A 24,080-nucleotide genomic window follows, 5' to 3' on the forward strand; every position below is an offset into this window, starting at 1 on the left:
GAGCCCTCTAAACTGCGAGCACACCTGTCCGGGGCTTCCGGAACGCCCTCCGCCGCACCAGGGACGACGGTGGGTCCACGCTAGTTCTATTTTCTGCAGCGCCGACGAGATCGGGAAAGTGTAACAATGATAAAATGGTTTTCAAATAAAAATATTAGGTTACAGCGGTATATCGGGTGGTGGTATGCCGGCAGCAGCTTATAAACCCTCGGCATCGGCCTTCGGGCGGTTGTATTAGGCCCAGAACGATTGAAATGTATTTTATTTAGATAATACGTTTATGCGAGTTGATATAATTTGTATATAGGAAAAATATACTGAAACTGAACGTGCAACACCCAGACTAACTTCTCGTATATCACAAGACTCTTTGAGAAAAGTCTCTCAGAGAATTGTCAGCTCAGAAGCTTGGAACAGCCTCAAAACTCCCAGTGGATGACATACCAAAAATGTACACCTTTGAAAACACCGCACTGTAGTATTGAACAATAAAAAAAATTGGAAGAGAGAAACGATTGCTCACACAGCAGGTAAAAGACCACACTATAACCTGGTATACTGATGCTTCCAAAACCAAAGTAGGAACAGAAACAGTAGCATTTGGGCCGAAAACTAAATACTCTTAACCAAGGGACATTGATGATTGATTTTTAAATGGTACTCTTGGTATTTTTTTACTTTATTCGATAGAAAATGAGACTCTGAATCGAATGACATATCATATGTCAACTTTTGGCATTTTGGTATATGGTTTATTTGAAATTTAACATGCGGTTTATAACGACAATTTGACTCAAAATACCAAGTGTGTGGTATCAAATTATTCGTAAAAAAATTCTTATTATATTAATTTTTTTAATTTTTTTTTATCATCATGCCCCAAAATATATCCGGTCGCTAGATCATTCGATTCACAAGAAGCTGAGAATAAAATTTTTTACTGATTTTCAGTATTTTTCGATTTATTCAGACAGGTTTATAGATAAAAATCTGAAACTTGCTGTATCGAAGTATTTTATGGGTAACAATATTTCCTGAAATTATGAGCCCGATTCCATTCTGGGGCCGATTCGGTATTCTTATCGTCCCAGTGCCTTTAAACATATTCGCCAACTTCACCCCGATACATTTTTAAGGCATTCCGAGCAGCAGTTTTTTGTTATTCATCTTTTGGCATAAGGCTTTAACACAGTGAACATTAACTTTGTGTTAACTATGTTTCATCACCGCATTGTCATGCCTAGAGTTGGCTGACGCGCAAATTTCACGCAACTGTCCGAGTTTGAAAGCGGTCGGATTACGGTGATTGGTCGGGTTACGTGAAGCCAGAATTTCTTTTAGGGAAATTTCTTATCGGGCTTATCAAAACGAGGCGACTGTTGTGAGATGTTGTCTAGTGTGGTTCCAAGAAAGCCGAACTAGACGTACGAGAGGTACTGGATGACCAAGGCATACCACAGAACGGTAAGACTAGCGGCTAAGACTACTAGCTCTCGGATTAATTTTTGAAATAAGGGCAGTTGCGAACCGGTGATTTGATGTTGTAGGACGGGCAATATAAAGGAGAACCGTTTATCGCCAAATAATATCTTTCGGGTTGTTTTAATACCGTGTCCATCTTGTGCTTCCTGTGTGCCTGACCCCAGAGTATCGACTGCAACGTTTCGAATGGAATAGAGAATGGAGGGAATGGAATATGTAATGGAACTCAGTTGTGTTCAGGCGATGAATCCAGATTTTAATATGTCCGTTCCAAAGTAAGGTGGAGACGTGGTAAAAGACGGAATGTCTAATTTTCAATTAAACGACATGTTTACAGCACCATGGCTCGTGAATGATACGGTATGAGATACCATTGCTTACGGCAGCAGGTCAGGTTATTTTTATTAAAAAAATTGAATGCAAATTATATTCGTTTTGTATGAGTAGTTGTTATGTTATAAAAATACGTTAAATACACACTAGAATGTGCTAGAACGGTGCTATTTTCTTGCGTCTAACATGGGTACTTACAGTTCTATTAAACGCTAGAATGATTTGTAATTTTGTAAGAAGCTAAAACGGTTAGAATAAAATTAAAATAAATGCCATCAAAATAAAGGATATTATGTTAAAATGACATAATATTTTGTATAAACGTTTCCTTTCGAATTTGAATAAGTAAAAGAAAATACTCTCACGTGATAAATGAAAGAATTTCCTTTTAAAATACTGTATCAGTACAATGTAGTACTAGACATTAACTACAGTAATCATAGCAAATTGAAGACAAAAGGAATATAGTGTTTAATGCATTATTTATGATCTATTAGGTAGTTAAAGTAAATACAGATGCAAAATAAAACGTTGTGTATTATTTTCTTCGGAAGATTTAATTATGGTGTTGAGACTTAAAACGTTTACAGTTTTTCTAATATACCTATATATTTTTGAATAATCACATACATTTTGAACTAATTAATTTTACGGATATTAACATCAATTGTACAGAATATATTAGACATTTACAAATACTTAAATAAGGTTATTATAATCGCCGATTTGCTACAGAAAAAGACATACAATGGAATTTTGTTTTTAGCAGATATGAAGGAATACAAAAATTGTGTTTATAAATTATCAGTTATAGTTTTCTAGATAAAAATAAAACATGAATAAAATTGAAAAATATATGACTTTGAATAAACTTAATAAAATCCGCGATAAAATTATAAATTCAACATATTGAAAGTTTAAATTTAGGTTATATGTTAAGGAAGGTCCCGAAATCACGCAGGGAGATAAATATATTTATTTCCTCAAATCTTCGTTATTTTAAATCCATCTTAAAAGTATCTTTAAAGTAAAGTAATATCAATTTAAAAGTATATTTAATTTCTTCTACTCCTCCAATTCCTAATGGATGATATTCCAGGAATGTACAACTTTGAGAAACACCTCACTGTAGTATTGAACAATAAATAGAATTGGAAGAGAGGAACGTTTGTTCAGCAGGTAAAAGACCATATACCATAATGTGGTATACTTATGCTTCCAAATCCCAAGCAGGAACAGGAATAGGAGTATTTGGGCCGAGAACTAAATAATCTGAATCAATTGGTACTTACCTCAGCATCTTTCAGGCAGAAATATACCCTATCGAAAACAGAAATAGCGATCTTATCCGATTTTCAAGCAGTATTAAAAGCAATCAACTCAGTAACCATCAATTCGAAGTTGGTCAAAGAATGTCTAAGGAAGCTGAACAAATTAGGCAACAATAATAAACTCTTCCTACTCTGGGTGAGAGCCCACCAAGACATAGAAGGCAATAAAAAACAGTTAGAAAAGGAGCGAACACTCTTACTAACTCGACCAGAACCGTTCTGCTTCCAAAGTGGAAACCAACTTAAAGCGGAACTCAAGAACCTGTAAGACTCCATCCGGAACTTGGCAAGGGAATCCTCCAACGGTCTAAGACATACGAAGAAATTCCGCTGAACTTACGACCGAGAAAAATCAAGAATTTTCCTGGATTTAAGTAAGAACAATCTTCGGATTGTCACGAGGTTCTTAACAGGACACTGTATCACTCAATGAACTCAGTAGATTGAAGCTAAGAATGAACGGCGAATACAGATTCTGTGGGGAAAATGGAAAAGTGGTAGACAATGATTCAGTATTAAAACTGAGAGAATTTCGGACTTCCATTGTCTTTATTATTTTAAGTATCACTGACTGTTATCGGACACAGTTCACACTTGATAACGGTCAGTGATACTTCTGACCGAAACGTTGTGTAAGCAAAAATAAATAAAGACAACGGAAGTCCAAAATTCTTTTAGTTTTTGAAAATGGGAAAACAGAATACCTCATCAACGGGTTCGCCGAGGCAACAATCATTCGTGCCATAAACTTTGGTACGACTGATAACGGAGATTAAGAAATAATCTCTGTAAAACTAGAGTCTTAGTACTAGATTTTGTCAAAGCTGAGACTGAGAAGCTGAGTTTAAGACTGCATGATGAGTTATAACTCAAGAAAGGGGGTCGCAATAGATCTATAAGGTCGCTGTGATTAACTTTCCTTCTCCCTTACAATCTACAATCTACATCTTAATATATTTTAAGTGAGTAACATTTTCTATTCATTTTCTAATTCCTAACCAAAAAATGTTTAATATAATCTTGTGAGATTATCTTAGACGTTTTATAGGTCCTCCTACAATAAAAATAAGATTTTCTATTATTTTGAAATGCAGCTTTAAAGCCATCCTATTTAGAAACATGAACAATATCAATTCCGCGGTGAAAAAAAGGCATTTTGTAGCGAATTTCAACGGCTGTGTGAAAGAGGCGGTCTTGGACATGCTGTTTGCCCACGGTAAAAAAGCCGCTTCTGTTCCGCCCTTTATACACGATAAACCATAACTGTATGCAAAATCGCAACAGACTGTATAAAGCGCAGTTAATTAGACAGTTCGCGCTCTGGCAAACGATCAAGGAATTATAAAGGAAAAGTTTTATACTAAAGGAAAAATATAATTTATAACATATTTATTTTTTTATGTATGAAAACGATATGTTATCAATATACAGGGTGGTCCGAATTGTATTCGGAAAATTTCGGCACCAATTTTTAGTGTTGCTAATCCAAAATGATATACACACAACCAACAAAAAAAAATGGAATCACTCTTTATTTCTGACTAAATTTCTTGCAACAATAAGAATTGGTATACAACTTTAAGATAAAGCTTTTTGTTGTAAATAAACATGATAATAAAGAATGAACGACTGCTGCGATTTATTTTCTTTCGAATTTTGTGTTCAGTAGTAAAATCACGATTGGCCCGGTAATTTTCATTGGATACAAAAAAATAAAAAAAATGCCTTATGTTGGATTAACAGATGTATAGAGGGGAAGAATTATTGCTCTCACCGAATAAGGAATGCTCCAAAGAGACGTAGCACAGATAGTAGGCGTTACCCAGTGTGTTGTATCGAAAACATATATCGTCGGCTTTATGACGAAAAGGCGTATCTCGATTTTTGGCGATTTTGAGATATCAACGTCATGACATGCCCAATGGGTCATATTTTAACATAGCGAATTTGCGCATCTCAATATTGTACCTTTTTCATTTTATATTCGTTTAAAAATTTGCCCCATCTCAGATACTACAATTCTTCGTTATGACGAAGAGACGTATGTTGAGATAGGGCTCTTTGTTATATCAATTGTTATACCAATTGTTATACTACAAGAAAGATGGAATTTGAGATAGGTCCTTTTGTTTTAAGTTATGAAAATGCTACCTAATTATTTTCTGATGGTTGCTTGGGACAAAATAAAACTTCTATCATGGCAGCAGCTCTCTTTTACAGTGTGATTTTGAGTCTGTTTTTTGCCAAAAACCATTGTTAGAATGAGCTAGACTCTGCACATAGCTTTATCGGGTATGCAAAAGATTGTCCGAGAATAAATGGCCGAAGAAAAATTGATCGAAAGCAAAACAACGAAACGAAAATTGCCCTAATGGAAAAATTCCCGAAATTATAATTTCCCTAAGAACATTTTAGCGGACCAAAAACTTACCCGAAAAATACAATAATTTTTATCTCATTTTCATTGTCAGGCCATTGGCAGTGTCATCCCTCTCAATTTTTGGAAAATTTTATTTATTGTGCCTATTATCATCCTGCATAAACACGTAGAATGGAAGTCGAATTTGTTATCATTGAACAGGGAAAACAGAAACTGTTAGTCCACAGTTATTTGTTTCAAAAAGGCACGAATGAAGAAACATGTTTTGTTTTTGTTTACTTTTTATTAAATGAATCGTGAGTTTAAATGCCTTGTATTAATGCCCTCAATTAACTGAATAATTACTAAAAATATATTAGTTAAAAAAAAGTATTTTTGTATAAAAAACAATATTATTAAAATAAGCTAGATAACTGTATTTTAATTGATTATTGTCTTTACTTCTGGAATGAAAATTGTCTTTGTTTTCAGTTGATCTAATCCAACGCGAATAAAAGTATTTAAAAATATTTGTTTCTGATTTTTTGGTGATTTTCAGATTTTTTCTGTATGTATGTATTGTATTTTCTTGTATGTATTCCATAATGTGAATATTATATTTTTTTTCCTTATTAAGAACACTTTGCCATCATTTTTAAATTTATTTTACATGGGCGTATGTATACTATTCGTTCGGAAATAAATTTATTATTATTATAACAAAAAGGTCTATCTCTATTAAACAACTAAAAAGAAATTATTTATTAGAATTTACGCACAATTTATCTCTAGAACGTTTCCTCCATGTCTCCGTTTAAGTGTTAATACAAAAACACTATTAAAAAATTAAAGACTTTACATGGCCAAATAAGTAAGTGATTTTCTTTAAATTGCTCTCCTGAAGAGTAGTAAAAATCGAGATACGCCTTTTCGTCATAAAGCCGACGATATGCAAGGTACTTGAATTAGAGACACACAAGGAGAGGCACAGACAAAGTCGCCAAAGAGTCACACCTGAACAACAAGACCGCCTTGTGTGCGAAATTGCTGGAATAAATACCAATGTTTCTCATCCAGAGCTACAAAGACAACTTCTGCCAGCTACAGGTGTGAACGTTTCAGTTGAAACCATAAGAAAAAGGCTTCATGCTCGAGGATTTTACAGTAGGAGTGAGTTACGGACCTCACAGTTATCTCGGCAAAATAAAATTGACCGGCTAAATTGATGCCTTACCACTTCAACAAACTTTAACGTGTCGAAGATATGTTGATTTGGTGCTAGAACCAATCGTTAGTCTTTGGAGAGGTGCAATTGGGGATCATTTTAACTTCTTGTACGATAGTGCACCTCCCCATACTAGCAGAGTGACTAGAGAATGTCTTGAAACGGAAAGTGTCACAGTTTTGTACTGGCCTGCATGTTTACCAGATCTAAACCCTATCGAACACTTGTGGGACTAGCTCAAAAGAAGGGTTAGAGCTCGTCGAAACAATCCAGAAAATCTTGCACAGCTTATTGATGCTGCATTAGCAGATAATTAGACTGATAATTTAATAAGAAGCATGCCAGCGCGAATAGAAGCTTGCATAAGGGCTAGAGGTGACAACAAGGAATATTAAAATTATCAATCTTTTTGTTTTTGCTTTTTGGCCATTAAAAATTTAAATCTTAATTTCGTTTCAGAAATCAAAAGAATACCATTTTGTTTATTTTGGGAACTGATTATTATTTTTTATTGCTATATGCATTATTTTTCATTAAAAGTAAGGACTGAGTTTTATTCATAAACACAAAAATTTCATGCGTCTCAAAAATTATGAAAAATAATAGATGATTCCATATTATAAGTTTTGGTTGTGTGTATACCGCATGAAATCGCATTTGAAAGCGCATGCAAATTTTGAACTGTTCAGATATTGACTCCCCTGTTAATTTTACAGCGAAGTTGTAAATATGTTTTTTAAAGGTCTACAAATGAAAATTTGAACGATACAGTTTTAATTCAAAAATAGATAGAAGGAGTTTTTCTTAAATTACTTCAAATTGGCTTGTCCAAAATTGTTCAAATTTGGCATATGTATCCAGCATAGGCATACCTTTCAAAACCGTATTTACCACTTGACTTAGCTGTAAAATTAATAGGTGAGCCAATATTCAAGTTCAAATTTTCATGGGATTTCCTATGTTTCCAAGGACGATGCACCACCCGGTATACTGTTTTTTTATAATTATTGGGTTAGGACCGAAAACAACTCAACAGAAGACTTTCTTTTAAATTTGTGGACGTTTCGCAAAATTTATTTGCATCATCAGGACTTTTTGAGTATGGTCTTTCTTTGTCATTAATGTAAAGATACGGATGATAGGAGGAACTGGATATTCCTCTTTTACTTGACACATAACACAAGTTGTACATTTAAAAAACATCCAGGTCACAAAAAAAAAATCACAAAAAGTCAATGCAATAATGCATACAAACCTATTATACTGCCGCTATTCAAAGAGCAACTGCAACAGTTGAGTTTTTCTGTTGAGTATTTTTTCAGTCCTAACTATCCAATCCAATTATAAAAAATAATCACTATTAATCTATCCTTAATCCAATTAAAAAAAAAACGGTATTCTTGGTAATGCCCATGATACAATATGGGTAATGCCAAAGCTTATATCTATCAAAAATAGTAGATAAAATAGTACTTTAACCGCAAGGGTAGATTAAATGATACTTTAAACTTTATTTCTTCTCGCACGTTTTTTAATTGCTCCCATTTTTGAAAATTTTTGTATTCCTTTTTATAAATTATTAGGGATTTAAATGGAAGTTGTAGTTTGGATATGGCGTTTGTCGCCTCAGCCTGAATATCTGTTGGTAATTTACTTATTTCGTTTTGAGCCATTTCTGGCTGCAATTCAATCAGCAATCGACACGAAAGAGAATTAAAAAATATTGACTCAAAACTGACAACTAGAGAGACAGTTTTATTTTATTTGTCAAATTACATAGAAACCAACGCCAATCCAGCACAATATTTTGTCTACTCGTAATAAATTCCTTGAAATAATAATTTCTGAATCTTTCTTAAAACGTAACTGGCTATGGAAAAAAATATTGTTTTATACACGACGCGACGATAAAATTGCATTATCGTCTCCCGAAATTAATTGATCTTTTCGGTCAAGTATAAAAAATAACTATTTATTGACAGTTCTACCTTTAAATCTCAGCTAAAAATCGGACAAAATAAAATGTTAATACTGTACATCTTTGCTTTGCTTATAGGACTTTAACACTATCAATCGACACTCAACACAATACACATCTATATTGAATATAAATATCAAATTACTAAAGGAGTGTTTATTTCGCCTATCCTGTCCATCTGAATCCGTATGAGTTATTTCTTATTTGGCAAACGTCGCACGTGCGCTACCTTCTCTCGAGATGCCATTCTGCGCTCGCGATCGAATCAACAGTTAGATCCGTAAACATCTGCTTGGGCTCTTGGCCCCCCTCGGCAACAGCCGAAAACGCTCTTTTGATTTTACACCGGAAAAGGCGTTATTCAGATTTTTTGTCTTACGCTTAACAAGTCGAATCTTGCTCGAATATCATCACAATCGAATACATTTTTGATTGGTACGTCAGTTTTTGATATGAATATGTAGAATGTTTAGGAGGGGAGTTAATCACCGCGACCTTACAGATCTATTGTGCGTTCCCCTTTCTTGAGTTTATAACGAGTTATAAATCATCATACAGTCTCAGGGCGTTACCAAAGGCCAGTATCTGAGACGGCTCCACAGAGGCCAGCTCTCCATCCTTGACATCAGCCGTACCAAAGTTCATAGCACGAACGGTTGTCGCGTCGTCTCGGCGCACTCGCTGATAAGATGTTCTGGTGTTTCCCCATTTTCCCCACAGAATCTGCATTCGCCGTTGTTTCTCAGCTTCAACCAACTGAGGTGTTCGTTGAGGAGACAGTGTCCTGTTAGAAACCCCGTGACAATCCAAAGATTGTTTTTACTTAAGTGCTGAGGAACTTTTTCGAGTAGACCGTTGGAGGACACCCATTCCAGGTTACAGATGGAGTCTTCCAAATTCTTCAGTTCCGCTTTCAGTTGGTTCCGGCTTGGAAAACAAAACGGTTCTGGTCCAGTTAGTGGAGTGTTCGCTCCTTTTCTAGCTAGATCATTTGCTTTTTCATTGCCTTCTATCCCTTGGTGAGCAGGCACCCAGAGTAGGAGGACTTTATTTTCTTTGCCTAATTTGTTGAGCTTCTCTAGGCATTCTTTGACCAACTTTGAACTGATGGTTACTGAGTTGGTTGCGTTTAGCGCTGCCTGACTATCGGATAATTGATATGAATATATTAGCCCAATAAATTTACAAATGCTAACCCCACAGAATCTGCATTTGCCGTTGTTTTTAGCTTCAATTACTGAGTTGTGCAGCATTGAGGAGACAGTGTCCTATTAAAAACTCCGTGACAAAAATATGAAGAATTTTTTGAGAAAATAAGAAACTAATTTGTTCAGCTTCTCTAGGCATTCTTTGAATAACTTCGAATTTATGGTTACTAAGTTTGCTTTTAAGACTGCTTGACCATCGGTAAGATGGCTATTTCTTGTTTCCGATAGTTCCTATCTATGCAAGATAAGTTGTACACATCTTTCGATAGCGTAGATTTCTGCCTGAAGGATACTGGGGTAGGTACCCATTTTTAACGGGACCCATGTGCAACGTCTTGATGCAGCTATTTGATAGATAGTTAATAAAATCACAGTCTTTACCATAAAATTTGATACGGAAAGTGTCTGGCATTTTGGATTGAAAAGCATTTTTTTGCTTTACTATAAAAACGTGCATAATTTATTCTAGAATACACTACTAGCTGTCAACATACATACAGGTTGTTAATTTGTTTATTACTCGCGGCAAGAGCTTTATGGTTGAAATATGGCAAACTCGGCCCGCTCGTCCGCGACGCGACGGGACGCGTCGAGTCGGCAGAAAACCCTAGTGCATGCGTTCTCAATAGGCAGTGTTGTCATTCTGTTCCCCTATAAGTAATTGTCGAATTATTTGTTATTGGACGTTTTTTATTTTTATTTTTTTTTATTACCAGTTTTCCAGCTACAACTAATTATATTATTATTGGACCACCATGTACACCCTGTACTCTTATATCAAAATTTCTTAGGGCTAGGACTGAAAAAAATATTCAACAGAAAAACTCAACTGTTGCAGTTGCTCTTTGAATAGCGTCAGTATATGTTTGTCTGCATTACTGCATTGGATTTTGGTGATTCTTGATTATGTTGATCAGTTAGCAGTTAGCTAGTTAGATAATTTAACATCTATTTTCGATAATAATTATTAAATATCGTCTATTACTCCCACACACACAATGTCCCACACACTTTACAATACAGAAATATCGTCTACCAGTATAACTTTCCCAAAGTGTTGAATGGATAAATATATCTTTCTTATTTTCTATAAATATAATTTTTATATATTATTCGATTTTCCTCATAAAAAACATACTGTGAGAATTATGCAAAAGATTTATATAATTTTTTTTATAGGTGAACAGTTATGCAGTGAGTAATCTGAAACCATATCTATGTGCCTGGTAAGTTTTTTTACTATATATTTAATTTCTACTTGTAAGTTGTATTCACAAAGTAAAAATTGTAATTAATTTTGAATACTTTTTATCTCAGTCTGGCGTTTTTTAATTAAAATATATTTTTATAAGCAATTAAAGTAGGTACTTTAATATCACAAATAATCAACACAAAAGGCAAATACCCTATGATCGAAAAAACGGCGCCAAAGAAGGCTGGGAAATGACAATCGGTAATTATAATATTAATACCGATTGATATCGGTATTACTAGTTATCATTTATTTATATCGTTGTTAAAGTAAAATAACTCGGTTATTTTGGACTTTTTTGAAAAACGTTAAAGATAAAATATGTTTCTTTTATCGAGATCTGCCAGCCCTGAAAATATTTATACTAATTTAAGACTCACCCAGTATTTAAATTATATACGCTGTTGTTATAAGAAAGTTCCAATTTAAGGCTCTAATGATGGTAATGAAATATACATCATTATACTTCTTAACCACGTTCGTATAGACCACTGTGTAGTTACGTCTCTGTCGCAGTTATCGTATTTAATAACTTCAAGGCCTGATAAGCCCGCGATTAAGAATTGCTTATGTAAGCAAAGACCCCCTCGCGCGCGGCAAAAGTTTTTCCTGGAGGGCAACTATCGTATCCTGAAGACGTTTCATCTTTTTCGATACACTTCTTAATTGTTTTTCACACTTTCTTTATTCATTTTTAACTATTTAAAAACCGTGACACACTCTAAGCGCACTGAGAACGTATTGAGGATCGGATTTGGGTCCAGAGAGCTGCATGGTCGGAATTTTGTTTTGCTTAGATATCAGTGACACTTTAAGCGACATGCGACAGAGACGTAACTACGTATCAATCGGTCAATCGTATAATGAAGATTGAACTTCCTTACAGGTAAGTCGTTCAATCTCTCATTATATTATAGTTTAATATATACCAATACATATCAATCTATACAAATAAATAGTTATAACCTTCTGTCAAAATTTTAACGCGATTTTTGTTGGTTTTTATTACTTTATTAAATCTATTGTTCATATTTTTTATTGTTCATATTTTTACAGGACAGTAGTAAATATTTAGTACTCTATTGTATTTATTGGCTAGTTTTCAATTCCACGAACGAACCATTTAACAACATGTAGAAATAGGACTATTAAAAGTTCACTTGTAGAATTTTAATTTCGCCTTTGAAAAATAGTGGCACCAGACGCGTCCAAAGAATCGATTAAATTCAATGTCCGAATGTTTTGGTTGGAACGATGAATTTCTAAGCAGCAAAGTATAAAAACGAGCTGTAGTCTTCTACATTAAGTTCTCGCTAAAATTACAATGAAGTGCAAAATAAACTCAACGGAAAATGTTTTCGTCAAATTTAAATTGTAATATTTCTTTTCCATTTTATTCTGTTTTACGATGTTTTTAGGCAAACTGTATATAAACATCTCAGCTTTCATTCTGAAACTCAGTTTTTTATAAACTTTAGTGTTTGGCTTATTATACAGTGTTAATCAAAGGGTTGTTTTTACCTTAACTTTAAAACACCCTGTGCAATAATTTCGTAAGTAAATTTTCCTAAAACATTATTTTTCGGCCAGACCCATGTCTCCTGAGCATTTCGTTTTTTGGCACATGTCGATGTATGCCTTGGTTAATTATTAAAAGCGAAATAAACTTGCCGCCAACAATTTGCAATTTTTTCATTGGTTACTCGTGGATGTTATTCTCCAAGTGACGATGTGGCAATGTGTGTCAGAAGTTGGTATCAACAAAATGAAGTGGCCAGTGTGTCCCCGAGATTTGAACCCTATATAGAACAGATTTGGAACATGCTTGGCAGGAGAGTCAGAGGTCGCGAAGTGGCACCGCTTCAATAAATGAACTTTGCTAGGTTTTAAAGAAGAATGGGAAAGCATAATATTATATGATATTTGCTGCCTCATTAACAGTATGAACCGACGACTGTTATAGAAGCCATGGGAGGCAATATAAAATATTAACTTATTTTTTACGTAAGGATTACTTAGGCCGCTATTACACTATCAAATTTCTTTGTCAAAGATATTTTATAAAAGATATTTTAAGAAAAAATTGACAGTTTTAATATACAGAGTGGTCCGAACTGTATTCCAGAAACTTCGGCAGCGTATTCTGCAAATAAAAATAAGTAAAAAAGTTCTTATTAATGTATGTTCTAAGATGCTTAGTTTCGAAGATACAGGGTGTAGAAACTTCATTTTTATTTCGATTTTTGCCAAAATGAGATGAAAATTGGTGTGTGGGAGTTTTTTGATATGAGAAATTTGATTTTCATATCAATATAACTCCTACTTGTAGAGGGCGCCACTTACATATGTTTTAACTGGTTTGAAGAGAAATAATTTTTTGTCATACCTGTATAAAACTATTGAGTAAAAAAATATACTTTACCAACTTTTTTTACATAAAAAAGCTCTCTTAGTAAAAATCGCCACGAGTAATGGTTCTCGCGATATTTGGAATTGAAAGTATCAATACCTGTCATCATTGACATAAATTAAACAGGTTGACTAAATAGTTATTAGACTGAAATCATAAATTTGAAAGCCTTTTGTGCCAAAAGTTCAACAGAAACTGTTTAATCATCATTTTTTCGCAGAAAAATTTATGATTAGGTAATTAAAAAAAATTAAAATTTATAATTTCAGTAATAACTATACTCAATGTGTACTTATTTTTTTTTTCAAATTGACATGTATTGACTATTTCCATTCTAAATATCTTGAGGACGGTTGCTCGTAGCGATTTTTACAAAGAGTCATTTTTTACGTAAAAAGTCATGGAAATGTATATTTTTTGGTCAGGAGTTTTATACAGGGACGGACGAAAAGTTATTACTCTTCAAAACAGTCAAAACGCATGTAGGTGCGCTCTATATAAATAGGAGTCATTTTGACATAAAATCAAATTTCTCGTGTCACAAAACTCCCAGATCACAATTTTTATCCAAATATTGACATTACTTAAGAAATTATTTAGAAAAAATCGAAATAAAAATGAAATTTCTACACCCTGTATTTCCGAAACTAAGTATTTTAGGACCTACATTTATACGAACTTTTTTACCTATTTTTATCTGCAGTTTCCGGAATACAGTTCGAACCACCCTGTATAATCTATACTAATATATAAAATCCTTAAGTGACTGACATACTGATTAATCACGATCCTGCTCAAACCACTCAACGTAAGAAGCTGAATTTTGGCATACAGGTTGATTCTAGGGTGTAGAGGTTCGATAAGAAGGGATTTTTCCAAATTCCAGTTCCAAGAGGGTGAAACCACCCCTCAAATATTACAATATTTTTTATTTAAAAAACGGCCAAGTTTCCGAAAAAACGCTTAAACACGTATATTTTATTTTGTGTTTTTACATATTTTAAGATTTTTTAAAAATATATACAGGGTGTTTAGAAAAATCTGGTCATTGATTAATCACGATCCTGCTTAAACCGTTTGACGTAAAAAGCTGATTTTTGGAAAACAGATTGACTTTAGGGTGTAGAGGTTCGATAGGAAGGGATTTTTCGAAACTCGAATTCTAAGGGGGTGAAACTGTCCGTCAAATATTAAAATATTTTTTATTTAAAAACCGGTGAGTTTTTCGGAAAAACTCTTAAACACGTATATTTTATTTTGTTGTTTTCCATATTTTAAGATTTTTATAAATTTATACAGGGTGTTTCATAAAATATGAACATTGAGTAATCACGATTCTGCTTAAACTGCTTGACGTTTAAAGCGGATTTTTGACAAACGGATTGACTGTGGGGTGTAGAAGTTCGATAAGGAGGGGTTTCTCTAATCTCAAATTCCAAGAGGGTGAAAACGCCCCTCAAATATTACAATATTTGTTATTTAAAAAACGGTTAGTCTTTCGAGAAAACGCTTGGACAAGCTTAATTTATTTGGTTTTTTACATATTTTGAAATTTTTTAAAAAATCATACAGGGTGTTCCAAAAAGTTGGGTAATTTCTTAACCACGATTCTGCTTAAACTGCTTGACGTAAAAAGCCTATTTTTGGCAAACGGATTTTTCGAAAGTCAAATTCCAACAAGATAAAACTACCCCTCAAATATTACCAAGTTATATAATAATATAGCCATATTGTTTTTTCTCATGCTGACATAAATGTGAGAACATTTTATCCAGTTTGTATGTTAATGGAAATTCTTGCTTTGCTTTATCATCACCATTACAAATGATTAATTCGACGCGAACGAAGTCGCTGGTACACGCTAGTATTTTATAAAATCACGTATTACACTGTCTTTGACAAAGAAATTTTATAGTCTAAGACTGGCAAAAGTTGACAAAAGCATTTTGCCAAGTGCAATGCGGTTTAAAATAAAACTTTCGTAATGATATAAATTGTACAATAAAAAGTATGGAACTGATACGGAACGGAAGCTTACGTATAGCGTCAATACAATAAAAAAATACGGAACGGATATGGAATGAAAACGGAAGGTATAGTGAGAATCAACCTTAAAGGCTCTCGATGAAAGTAGTTGTTTTCGTTTATACTGTCTTATAGATAAAAATTAGCATAGCACTATGCCAAACCGCACCCGTTAGTGGCTACGGGTGTGTTTTTAACATGAATCCACTTTGCTTTTACCAAGATTTCATATTTAGCCTATTTTCCGACATAGAATTGGGCTACACATACTTATATAATGTATAGATAGGTGGGTGGCTCGATTTTCTTTCATCTGACGATACCGTACAACCGATAAAAAAATCGGTGCGGTGCAGACAGGCAGATAGGTGGTTCGGATTTCTAGTACCTTGGCCGGAAGAGCGTGAAAGGTGTGGATGCAGCGGCGAAGAGCGGAGCGACGACAGATGCACGCGCGACACCGACACACGTGCGACGCGCCAGTACCCCTCGCTTTTCCTGTCTCTCCTCTCCTTCTGTCTGGCTGGGCCCGTCTTGGTCTGGGCTTAGTCATACGTCGACGTTTAGCAATTGGTATGACCGACGTATCTATCACAGAAACGTCCAAACGATCACCGGCTATAGGTTTTGTCAATTCTGTTATTAAGCGAAAGTGGAAGGAAATGACGGTTTTATCAGGTTTTGTGTTATGATAATATTTGGGCTCTTCGTTTTGTTTCGTGCAAATTTTGTTACGGAGAAACCTATATTAAGAGTCTATTACGCTGTACTGTTCGTGTACCCGCGACTTCGTTCGCGTCGAATTAATCATTTGTAATGGTGATGATAAAGCAAAGCAAGAATTTCCATTAACATACAAACTGAATAAAATGTTCTCACATTTATGTCAGCATGAGAAAAAACAATATGGCGATATTATTATATAACTTGGTAATATTTGAGGGGTAGTTTCATCTCGTTGGAATTTGACTTTCGAAAAATCCGTTTGCCAAAAATAGGCTTTTTACGTCAAGCAGTTTAAGCAGAATCGTGGTTAAGAAATTACCCAACTTTTTGGAACACCCTGTATGATTTTTAAAAAATTTCAAAATATGTAAAAAAACAAAATAAATGATGCGTGTCCAAGCGTTTTCCCGAAAGACTAACCGTTTTTTAAATAACAAATATTGTAATATTTGAGGGGCGTTTTCACCCTCTTGGAATTTGAGATTCGAAAAACCTCTCCTTATTGAACCTCTACACTCCACAGTCAATCCGTTTGCCAAAAATCAGCTTTAAACGTCAAGCAGTTTAAGCAGAATCGTGATTACTCAATGGTCAAAACCATATAAATTATATATCACTGTAATCACAAAACTTTAATGCATTTCCGTATTGTAACGGAATTTTAAATTATGTCTTTATCTTCGAGAAAATTTAGTCCAAACATAAGGAATATTTTGTTGATGTTTGAACTTCAAAATCTTAAAAATAAAGAAGTTGTCTAAAAACGAGTCTAAAAATGTGCTACAATACGGATATAGTATAATCTTATATCTTTAATTTCCTTCTTCATATGTGGTAAAAATACCGAGCCAGTTTTACTTAAAACGTTAAAATGCCGAACGCTTATTTTGCTACTTTTTTGGACTTTGAATATGATAGTTTCGGACTTCCATTATCTTTATTTATTTTTGATTATCACAACTTTTCGGTCAGAAGGATCACTGTTTATCAAGTGTAAATAAACTAATTCCTAAAACTTCTGAGCTTTTATACTACAGCCAGGCATTCACCCGTGAAGTAGTTGGGTGCATTCAACCGTGAGATTATCCACTTAGAACATTGGTTTCCGGTGCCGTCAGATATGCCTACCTATCTTGGCGTCGTGCTGGACAAAACATTAACTTACAAATATCACTGCGAAAAAAACACCCATAAAAGTAGAAGCACGAAATTCTCTAATAAGGAAGCTGACCAATAGCAAATGGGTAGTCAAACCTATCATGGTCAGAACTTCTGCTCGAAGCTGTATGTTTCTCAACTGCTGAATATACCTGTCCAGTGTGGTGTAGATCTGCCCATGCAAAAAAGATAAACGTTAGCCTGAATGAAACATGCAGAATAGTGACAGGTTGTATAAAACTCACACCCTTAGAAAACCTTTACAAGGCCGCAGGTTTTACAAGCCCCGATTTACGCAGAAAAGCTCATGAACGCACTAAGAAGCTAAAACAAACCTTTGATGTTCGTCACTCAATTTTTGGCCAAGAGTGCGGCCCAAGTAGACTTCCAGACGCCAGACGCCGTTTCCTAAGCCACCCACTGGATGAACTTCCCTCCCACTACCCACTTAGAGAGGACCCACTAAATGGTGTTTCTAGCGATTGAAAACGCTGGAGATGCTCAACCGTTTCAGAACTGGGGTGGCCCCAGTAAAATCCAATCTGATCAAATGGGGTTTGCTGGACAGAAATGACGACAAATGGAACATATTCAATGTCCTGCCTGCCCCCACCGACGACCTATGGCTGGCTTAACGGGAAGCATTGGACGTAGCCCATTACTAGGCTAACAAACTATAATCCGAATACGAAAAAGTAAAATAAGTAAGTCCACTTAGAACAATGCAGGCGCATTGGAGCGCTTACCTGCATCAGTAATTACCATATCGTATATATTTCCGTACTAGGATTGCTAAAACTGTTGTTATTGTTTCTAATAAAAACGCCTCTATAAATTTACGCTTTTTCCAATGAGGTTCCCTGTGGACAACCCGAGCTTCTGACCACTTTATATTGTGCTGTTTTGATCAGACATGGTCCACAATTTTTGTACATATTTTTTGTGCTCGCTAAGTCGTACATTTACCTTTAGTCTCTCCAATATACGACTCACCGCATTCACAGGGTACCTGGTAGATACACTCTTTTTCTTGTTTCAATGACTCCGGTTTTGTTTTTGGACACTTAGAGTCGATCCAGATTTGAAGACAGTTCATACTTTTTGGCTATTTGCCTGATCTTTTCTGACTTTTCTTTTACATATAAAATATAATAAATAGTCAAGAGAGACAGAGAGAGCATCCTACTCACATCGATGAACCAATTAGTCAGTTTTACAATTTGATATAATTTTGTCTACGGACTTTTCAGGGTAACCATTATGAAGCAAATCCGTTTTGATATTATTTAATTCAACATTAAGTGATGCTTGGTCACTGCATATTATGGTATTTGCTCTGCTTTATTATGGTATTATGGTATTTTCCTCTGCATATTGCTTTATGTTATCGAGCAATTCATACATTCTAAATTCAGATGCAATGAGTATAAACCATAAACCAATGTGGAATCACTATATCGATCATGACCACCATTTTGAGTCAATGAACAAACTCTTCTAGTGGAATTAGAATTGCCTATATTTTCTTATTCTACACCTCACTCATTAGTAAATAACAACAGTTTTAATAAAATCGGTGACATGACGAAAATTGCCAATTGTCATGACTAAATGATTTTTTGCTTAAATTTTGAGAACTACTGGATCTTTTCTGCGATTTATTTCTTGTAATCAACTATCTATATTGTCATATTATCAAGATATTAGGTTTTTTAACTAAAAAGTAGAAAAAAAATTAGCATAGTTAATATATTTTTTAAATCAATACTGCGATTATTTGTTCATTCTCAAATGACATATGGTTGATGAGTTTTAAATCTAAAACCCGATATGGAGCGAAATACAAACCCATGTTATATATGCTCATAATTGTTTTTTATTGTGAATACCCTTTTGAATATACACATCCGATCAGAGTAGACGATAACGAGAGTTCTCGAAAGGTGTTGACTAGTTTTGAAATTTACTGTGTGCCCATATTCATGAAAAATTCATAATTTTTGTACCCCTTCAAAGGAACGTATATTATGTTTATATTCTTTTGATAAAAATCTTCGTTTTTCTGAAAAAAAAAGAAAGAAAGCGTTGCGACTCTACCTGTCTTCAGATAACGTCTGAAATTAAGTTTCTGAAACACCTCTCATTGTGTTGGAGCCGATTACCCCTGGTCAGGTTAACCTCTAGTGGTTTTAATTTTGTAAAAGACACTTTCAGGTTGGGCATCGACAGTTTCAACGCAGTTTTCAGAAACTCGATACATATCAATAGATATCATTCTTATTTATATTTTAAATATCGATATTATGAAATTTAAAACTTAATTTAACAAAAAAAATATCTATACTTCTGGGTATTGACAAATATATTATACTCAAGTATGAAATTTGTGTGATGTAACGCTGTTTCGGGTGGTAAAAAAAAGAGAAAAAGAATTCGAACTAGGTGTTTTGTGTTTGTAAATAATTATATAGGATTGGTGCATTCTCCGCCGGTGCTGCCACCGCCGCGCCGGTTATCGTAAATAACGAATACATACAAATACACGGGTTTAAATGGCGAGTAAACTCAATAAAAAATTAGTATATAATTATTCTAAAAGTGTTGTATATTGTTATATGTGAAAGTATAATTTGTGGAAATTCTAAACAAAAAAATAAAAAGGTAAATATTTTGATATTGTCAGAAGGTCTAAAACGGCCCACACATTATACGATTTATCGTACTGCAGGTTGTACAACACAAATTTGATTCGACCGTTTGAACGACACATCGGACTCGCTGTTGTCCACAAACTTAAACTACAACGGGCCACACATTAATACGATTCGTCGTACTACATGTCGTACGACAAGTTGATACAACCGCTGGAACGACAGATCGGATCCGCGTTTATTCACTAACTAAAACTATCATTTGATGTTAATCACCAACAAGTAGTAGCAAAGGTAGCAGTTTTATTTTCCATTCATTTTGAATTCTATTGTAGCATCTGCTTTTATTTCTTTTAATTTTTCCAGTAGGATATTATAACTGGCATTTCTTTTTTGTTTATTTAGGTATTCCTTACTTTTCACATCCCACAAACAAGGTTGATTAGGATAAATTTCTATAAATTCCGCCCAAAACTTCTCGTTGGTATCCATTTTTAAGAGATTGTTTAACCATGAGCAACGAAAAATGTAAACGATCTGTCTGCGACACATAGGGTTTGCACACAAACCATCAAATCTATCGTATATACTACTGCGTTGTACTACAGATTTTCTGCATGCCATACTTCCGTACGATAAGACTTTGTCTTACTACAAGTAGTACTACAAAGCCACTAACTATCCAACCATTGATCCAACGGTCGAAACGATTTGATGTTGTACAACTTGTAGTACGATAAATCGTATAATCTGTGGCCCGTTTAACTTGCATTATAATTTATTATTCCAGTTTTAATTCCAAAATTTTTTTAGATGAGTTCAACTACGGTAGCGAGCATAGTTTTATCACCGGTTTTGCTAGTGGGGCATAATTGGAGCTATTTCGGCTATAACGACATTTTTTAAAGGTACATAATTATAATTTTAGAAGATATTCATAAAACATTTAATCACTAGTTGATTAAAAAGGTATACTATTAATTGCACACAAATTATATTTCATCCTCTCATACTATATGTCATTTAATTTTTTGAATATGTAACGAGGACTTTGTTTACTTACTTGTTTCGTCGAACTGTTGGAATCTATTTTTGCTATTGATCAAATCAAGAAATTATGAAGCTATAAAATGTTTGGGAGAGTTGAATATCCGGGAAAGTTGAGTTATTGAATGTTATTGCACCCAACAACGCCCTAATTACGCTCTCGTTTACGCGTTAACATTTTTTTGGGCAATTTTATTAATTGAAATTATCACAAGACAACAAGACAGCTAGTTCGAATTCTTTTTCACTTATTTTTTACTACCCGAAACAGCGAGCGTTACATCACACAAACCTAGTACCTGAGTGTTTTATAGTCTCAATAACTGCACTAGCAAAATACTAAAATACTTAAATATTATGACAAAATCCCGATTTCAATATTTTTTTAATGCGATCGACATGAAGGCGTCGGCGCGGCGCGGCGGCGTGAACTATATATATATTGATAATTTCTGATTTCTGCCGTAGAGTGCGCTGCGGTCGGAATTTGTTGAAATCAACTGAAATGCACCAAGCCTATAAGCCTATAAACCTATATATATATATATATATATATATATATATATATATATATATATATATATATATATATATATATACATATATATATATATATATATATATATATATATATATATATATATATATATATATATATATATATATATATATATATATATATATATTGATTTGAAGACACAGTTCTTGTATTTTTAATATTTTTTTAAGAAAAGCTGAAGAATATATATTTAATTATTTATTAATATTTCTGACACTATCAAAATATTATATATTTACTCATATCTTAGGATTATGTAAGTATGATATGAAAGAAAGCGTCAATTGTCGTCATGCTTCATCATAAAAAATCTTTTTGATCATATTCTAAATATGACTACTTACTTATAAGTAAAATATGATCTAACACTCATTTTGTTATTTTGAATTATTAAATCAATTTTACGAATATACGAATGTTTTATAATATATTGCTTTGTTGGGTTTAAGATTTGTATGTTATCGACATATTCAAAAATGCATCCATTGCACTGTATCGAATTCGTTAAATTTGTCACAGCTCTATTTTTAACTTAATGGATTTTTTCACTATCTTAAAATATGGTAAAACGCATGGGGATGAGTTTGTGTAGGTGCGGCTTGAAATTTTAATAAATCTGTACAGTTACAGTTCTACAAATATAGGAAGAGACTTGAGGATAGCACCGGTCGCGTGTTATTTTATATTTCTCACGTCTCTAGCTATACCCTTGTTAAGTTGTACATCTCATTTCGAGACAGGAACCCATCATTTATATGTAGTATAAGGTAATGCCTAATGGTTACATCTTAATAAGGGGTGTTTTTTTTTTCTATTTTCATTTTTCAGACGTAATTAAAATCAGTCTGGAATATAAGGGATTTTATTTTAAAAATAGATATTCTTTCACATTTTTTTAATATACTTATAGATTTGGGGGTGGGGGTGGGCGGAGGTGAATAACGGACTCGCTTAAATAGAGTAGTTAAAAATTAAAAGTATTAATTTTTGCGACGGAGTTGACAATATGATAAAAGTCACTTAACGCCTAGGCATAAAAATAAAGCACTTTTACACTGAAAAAATAATTTGTGAATTTAATTACAATATTGATGGTTATTTCTTGCCATAGATTATTGTAGTAAATTTACCATCCGTTCTTTAGTTTTACATCTCTTTTGTAAAATCGCTGTACGCTGAATTGTTTAAAATACTGTAAATATGTTATAATATTTTTAAAAATGGAGATGTGTCTGATGTAACGAGTTATAGACCAGTTGCATTGCTGTCGAGTTTTGCTAAGGTATTTGAGATCGCACTGCATGGTCGGATCTACTCAGCTACAAGGAATCTACTCTCTCCCTATCAACATGGATTTGTGGCAAATAAATCGACAGTTACTAACTTGGTGACGCTTTCCCAGTTTCTTTCAAATGCTTTGGATAATAATTACCAAGTTGATGTGATATATACTGATATATCTAAGGCATTTGACAGAATTAATCCTAATGTTTTTATAAAAAAAAGATTGCGGGTCTTGGTTTTAATAATAAATTAATAGATTTCTTATTTTCATATTTGATTAATCGCAAGTATTTTGTTTCATATAACGCACACATGTCGGATTGTTATCATGCAAGTTTGGGGGTTCCACAAGGATCTAACCTTGGCCCACTAATATTCTTATTATATATTAATGACCTTACCTATTATTTGGATTGTGAAAGGCTACTCTTTGCTGATGATTTGAAAATTTATTGTTTAATTGAGTCTGTGAATGACTGCCATTATTATTATTATTATTATTATTATTATTATAATATATCTTTATATTCACCAATATTTTTGTGAATTTATGTAAAAATTGTGTATCTCATAGAAAAATTTACTTATTTATTGTAAATTTGTCTTTTACAATCGCCAACTTCTTGTACTATTTCTATAGAGTAACAACAAATTTAAACATTTTATTATAGTGAATTTACAATTATTCCCTTTGTAAATTCCCAAAGCGAATTTACAATTACTTTTATAAATTCACAAAGCGTTAGTAAATATTATTAAATTTAATAGAACACGTGTTTATAATTATAATATTTATTATAAAGGTTAATAAAAAGTCACAAAACAGCACTTATGTTGTAGGATAATCATTGCCATCTCTTCTTGTCTAGAAGAACCTTACTTGAATTCTGAGCCTAACCAAAATATAGGAACAAAATTGCCATTAGATACAAAATAAAAATTCATGCAAGAAAAAGATATCTAATCAAAACAGTCAGTTTACCAACTTAGAGACTATGGCACACTATGGAGTCCTCTACTCCGGTCCTCTATTAAATTTGTCTTCCGAAACA

At 33.6% G+C, this 24,080-nt stretch overlaps 1 protein-coding gene across 3 annotated transcripts in view; it reads left to right on the forward strand.

The window, feature by feature from the left end:
* Positions 1–24,080, forward strand: part of LOC115879916 — a 295,395-nt gene that overhangs the window by 24,115 nt on the left and 247,200 nt on the right. For 2 of the 3 annotated variants that reach the window (XM_030896968.1, XM_030896971.1), the window contains one exon: positions 11,096–11,142. The exons of the other annotated variant lie outside the window; for it this stretch is intronic. The gene's annotated coding sequence lies outside the window, so the exon portion shown is untranslated. Of the gene's footprint in view, positions 1–11,095; positions 11,143–24,080 lie in introns of those variants that run through there. 3 annotated transcript variants of the gene reach the window in all.

The sequence above is a fragment of the Sitophilus oryzae genome, unplaced genomic scaffold, assembly GCF_002938485.1.
Source record: "Sitophilus oryzae breed Bouriz unplaced genomic scaffold, Soryzae_2.0 scaffold_1590_pilon_pilon, whole genome shotgun sequence".
In the NCBI taxonomy this organism is placed as follows: Eukaryota; Metazoa; Arthropoda; class Insecta; order Coleoptera; family Curculionidae; genus Sitophilus; species Sitophilus oryzae.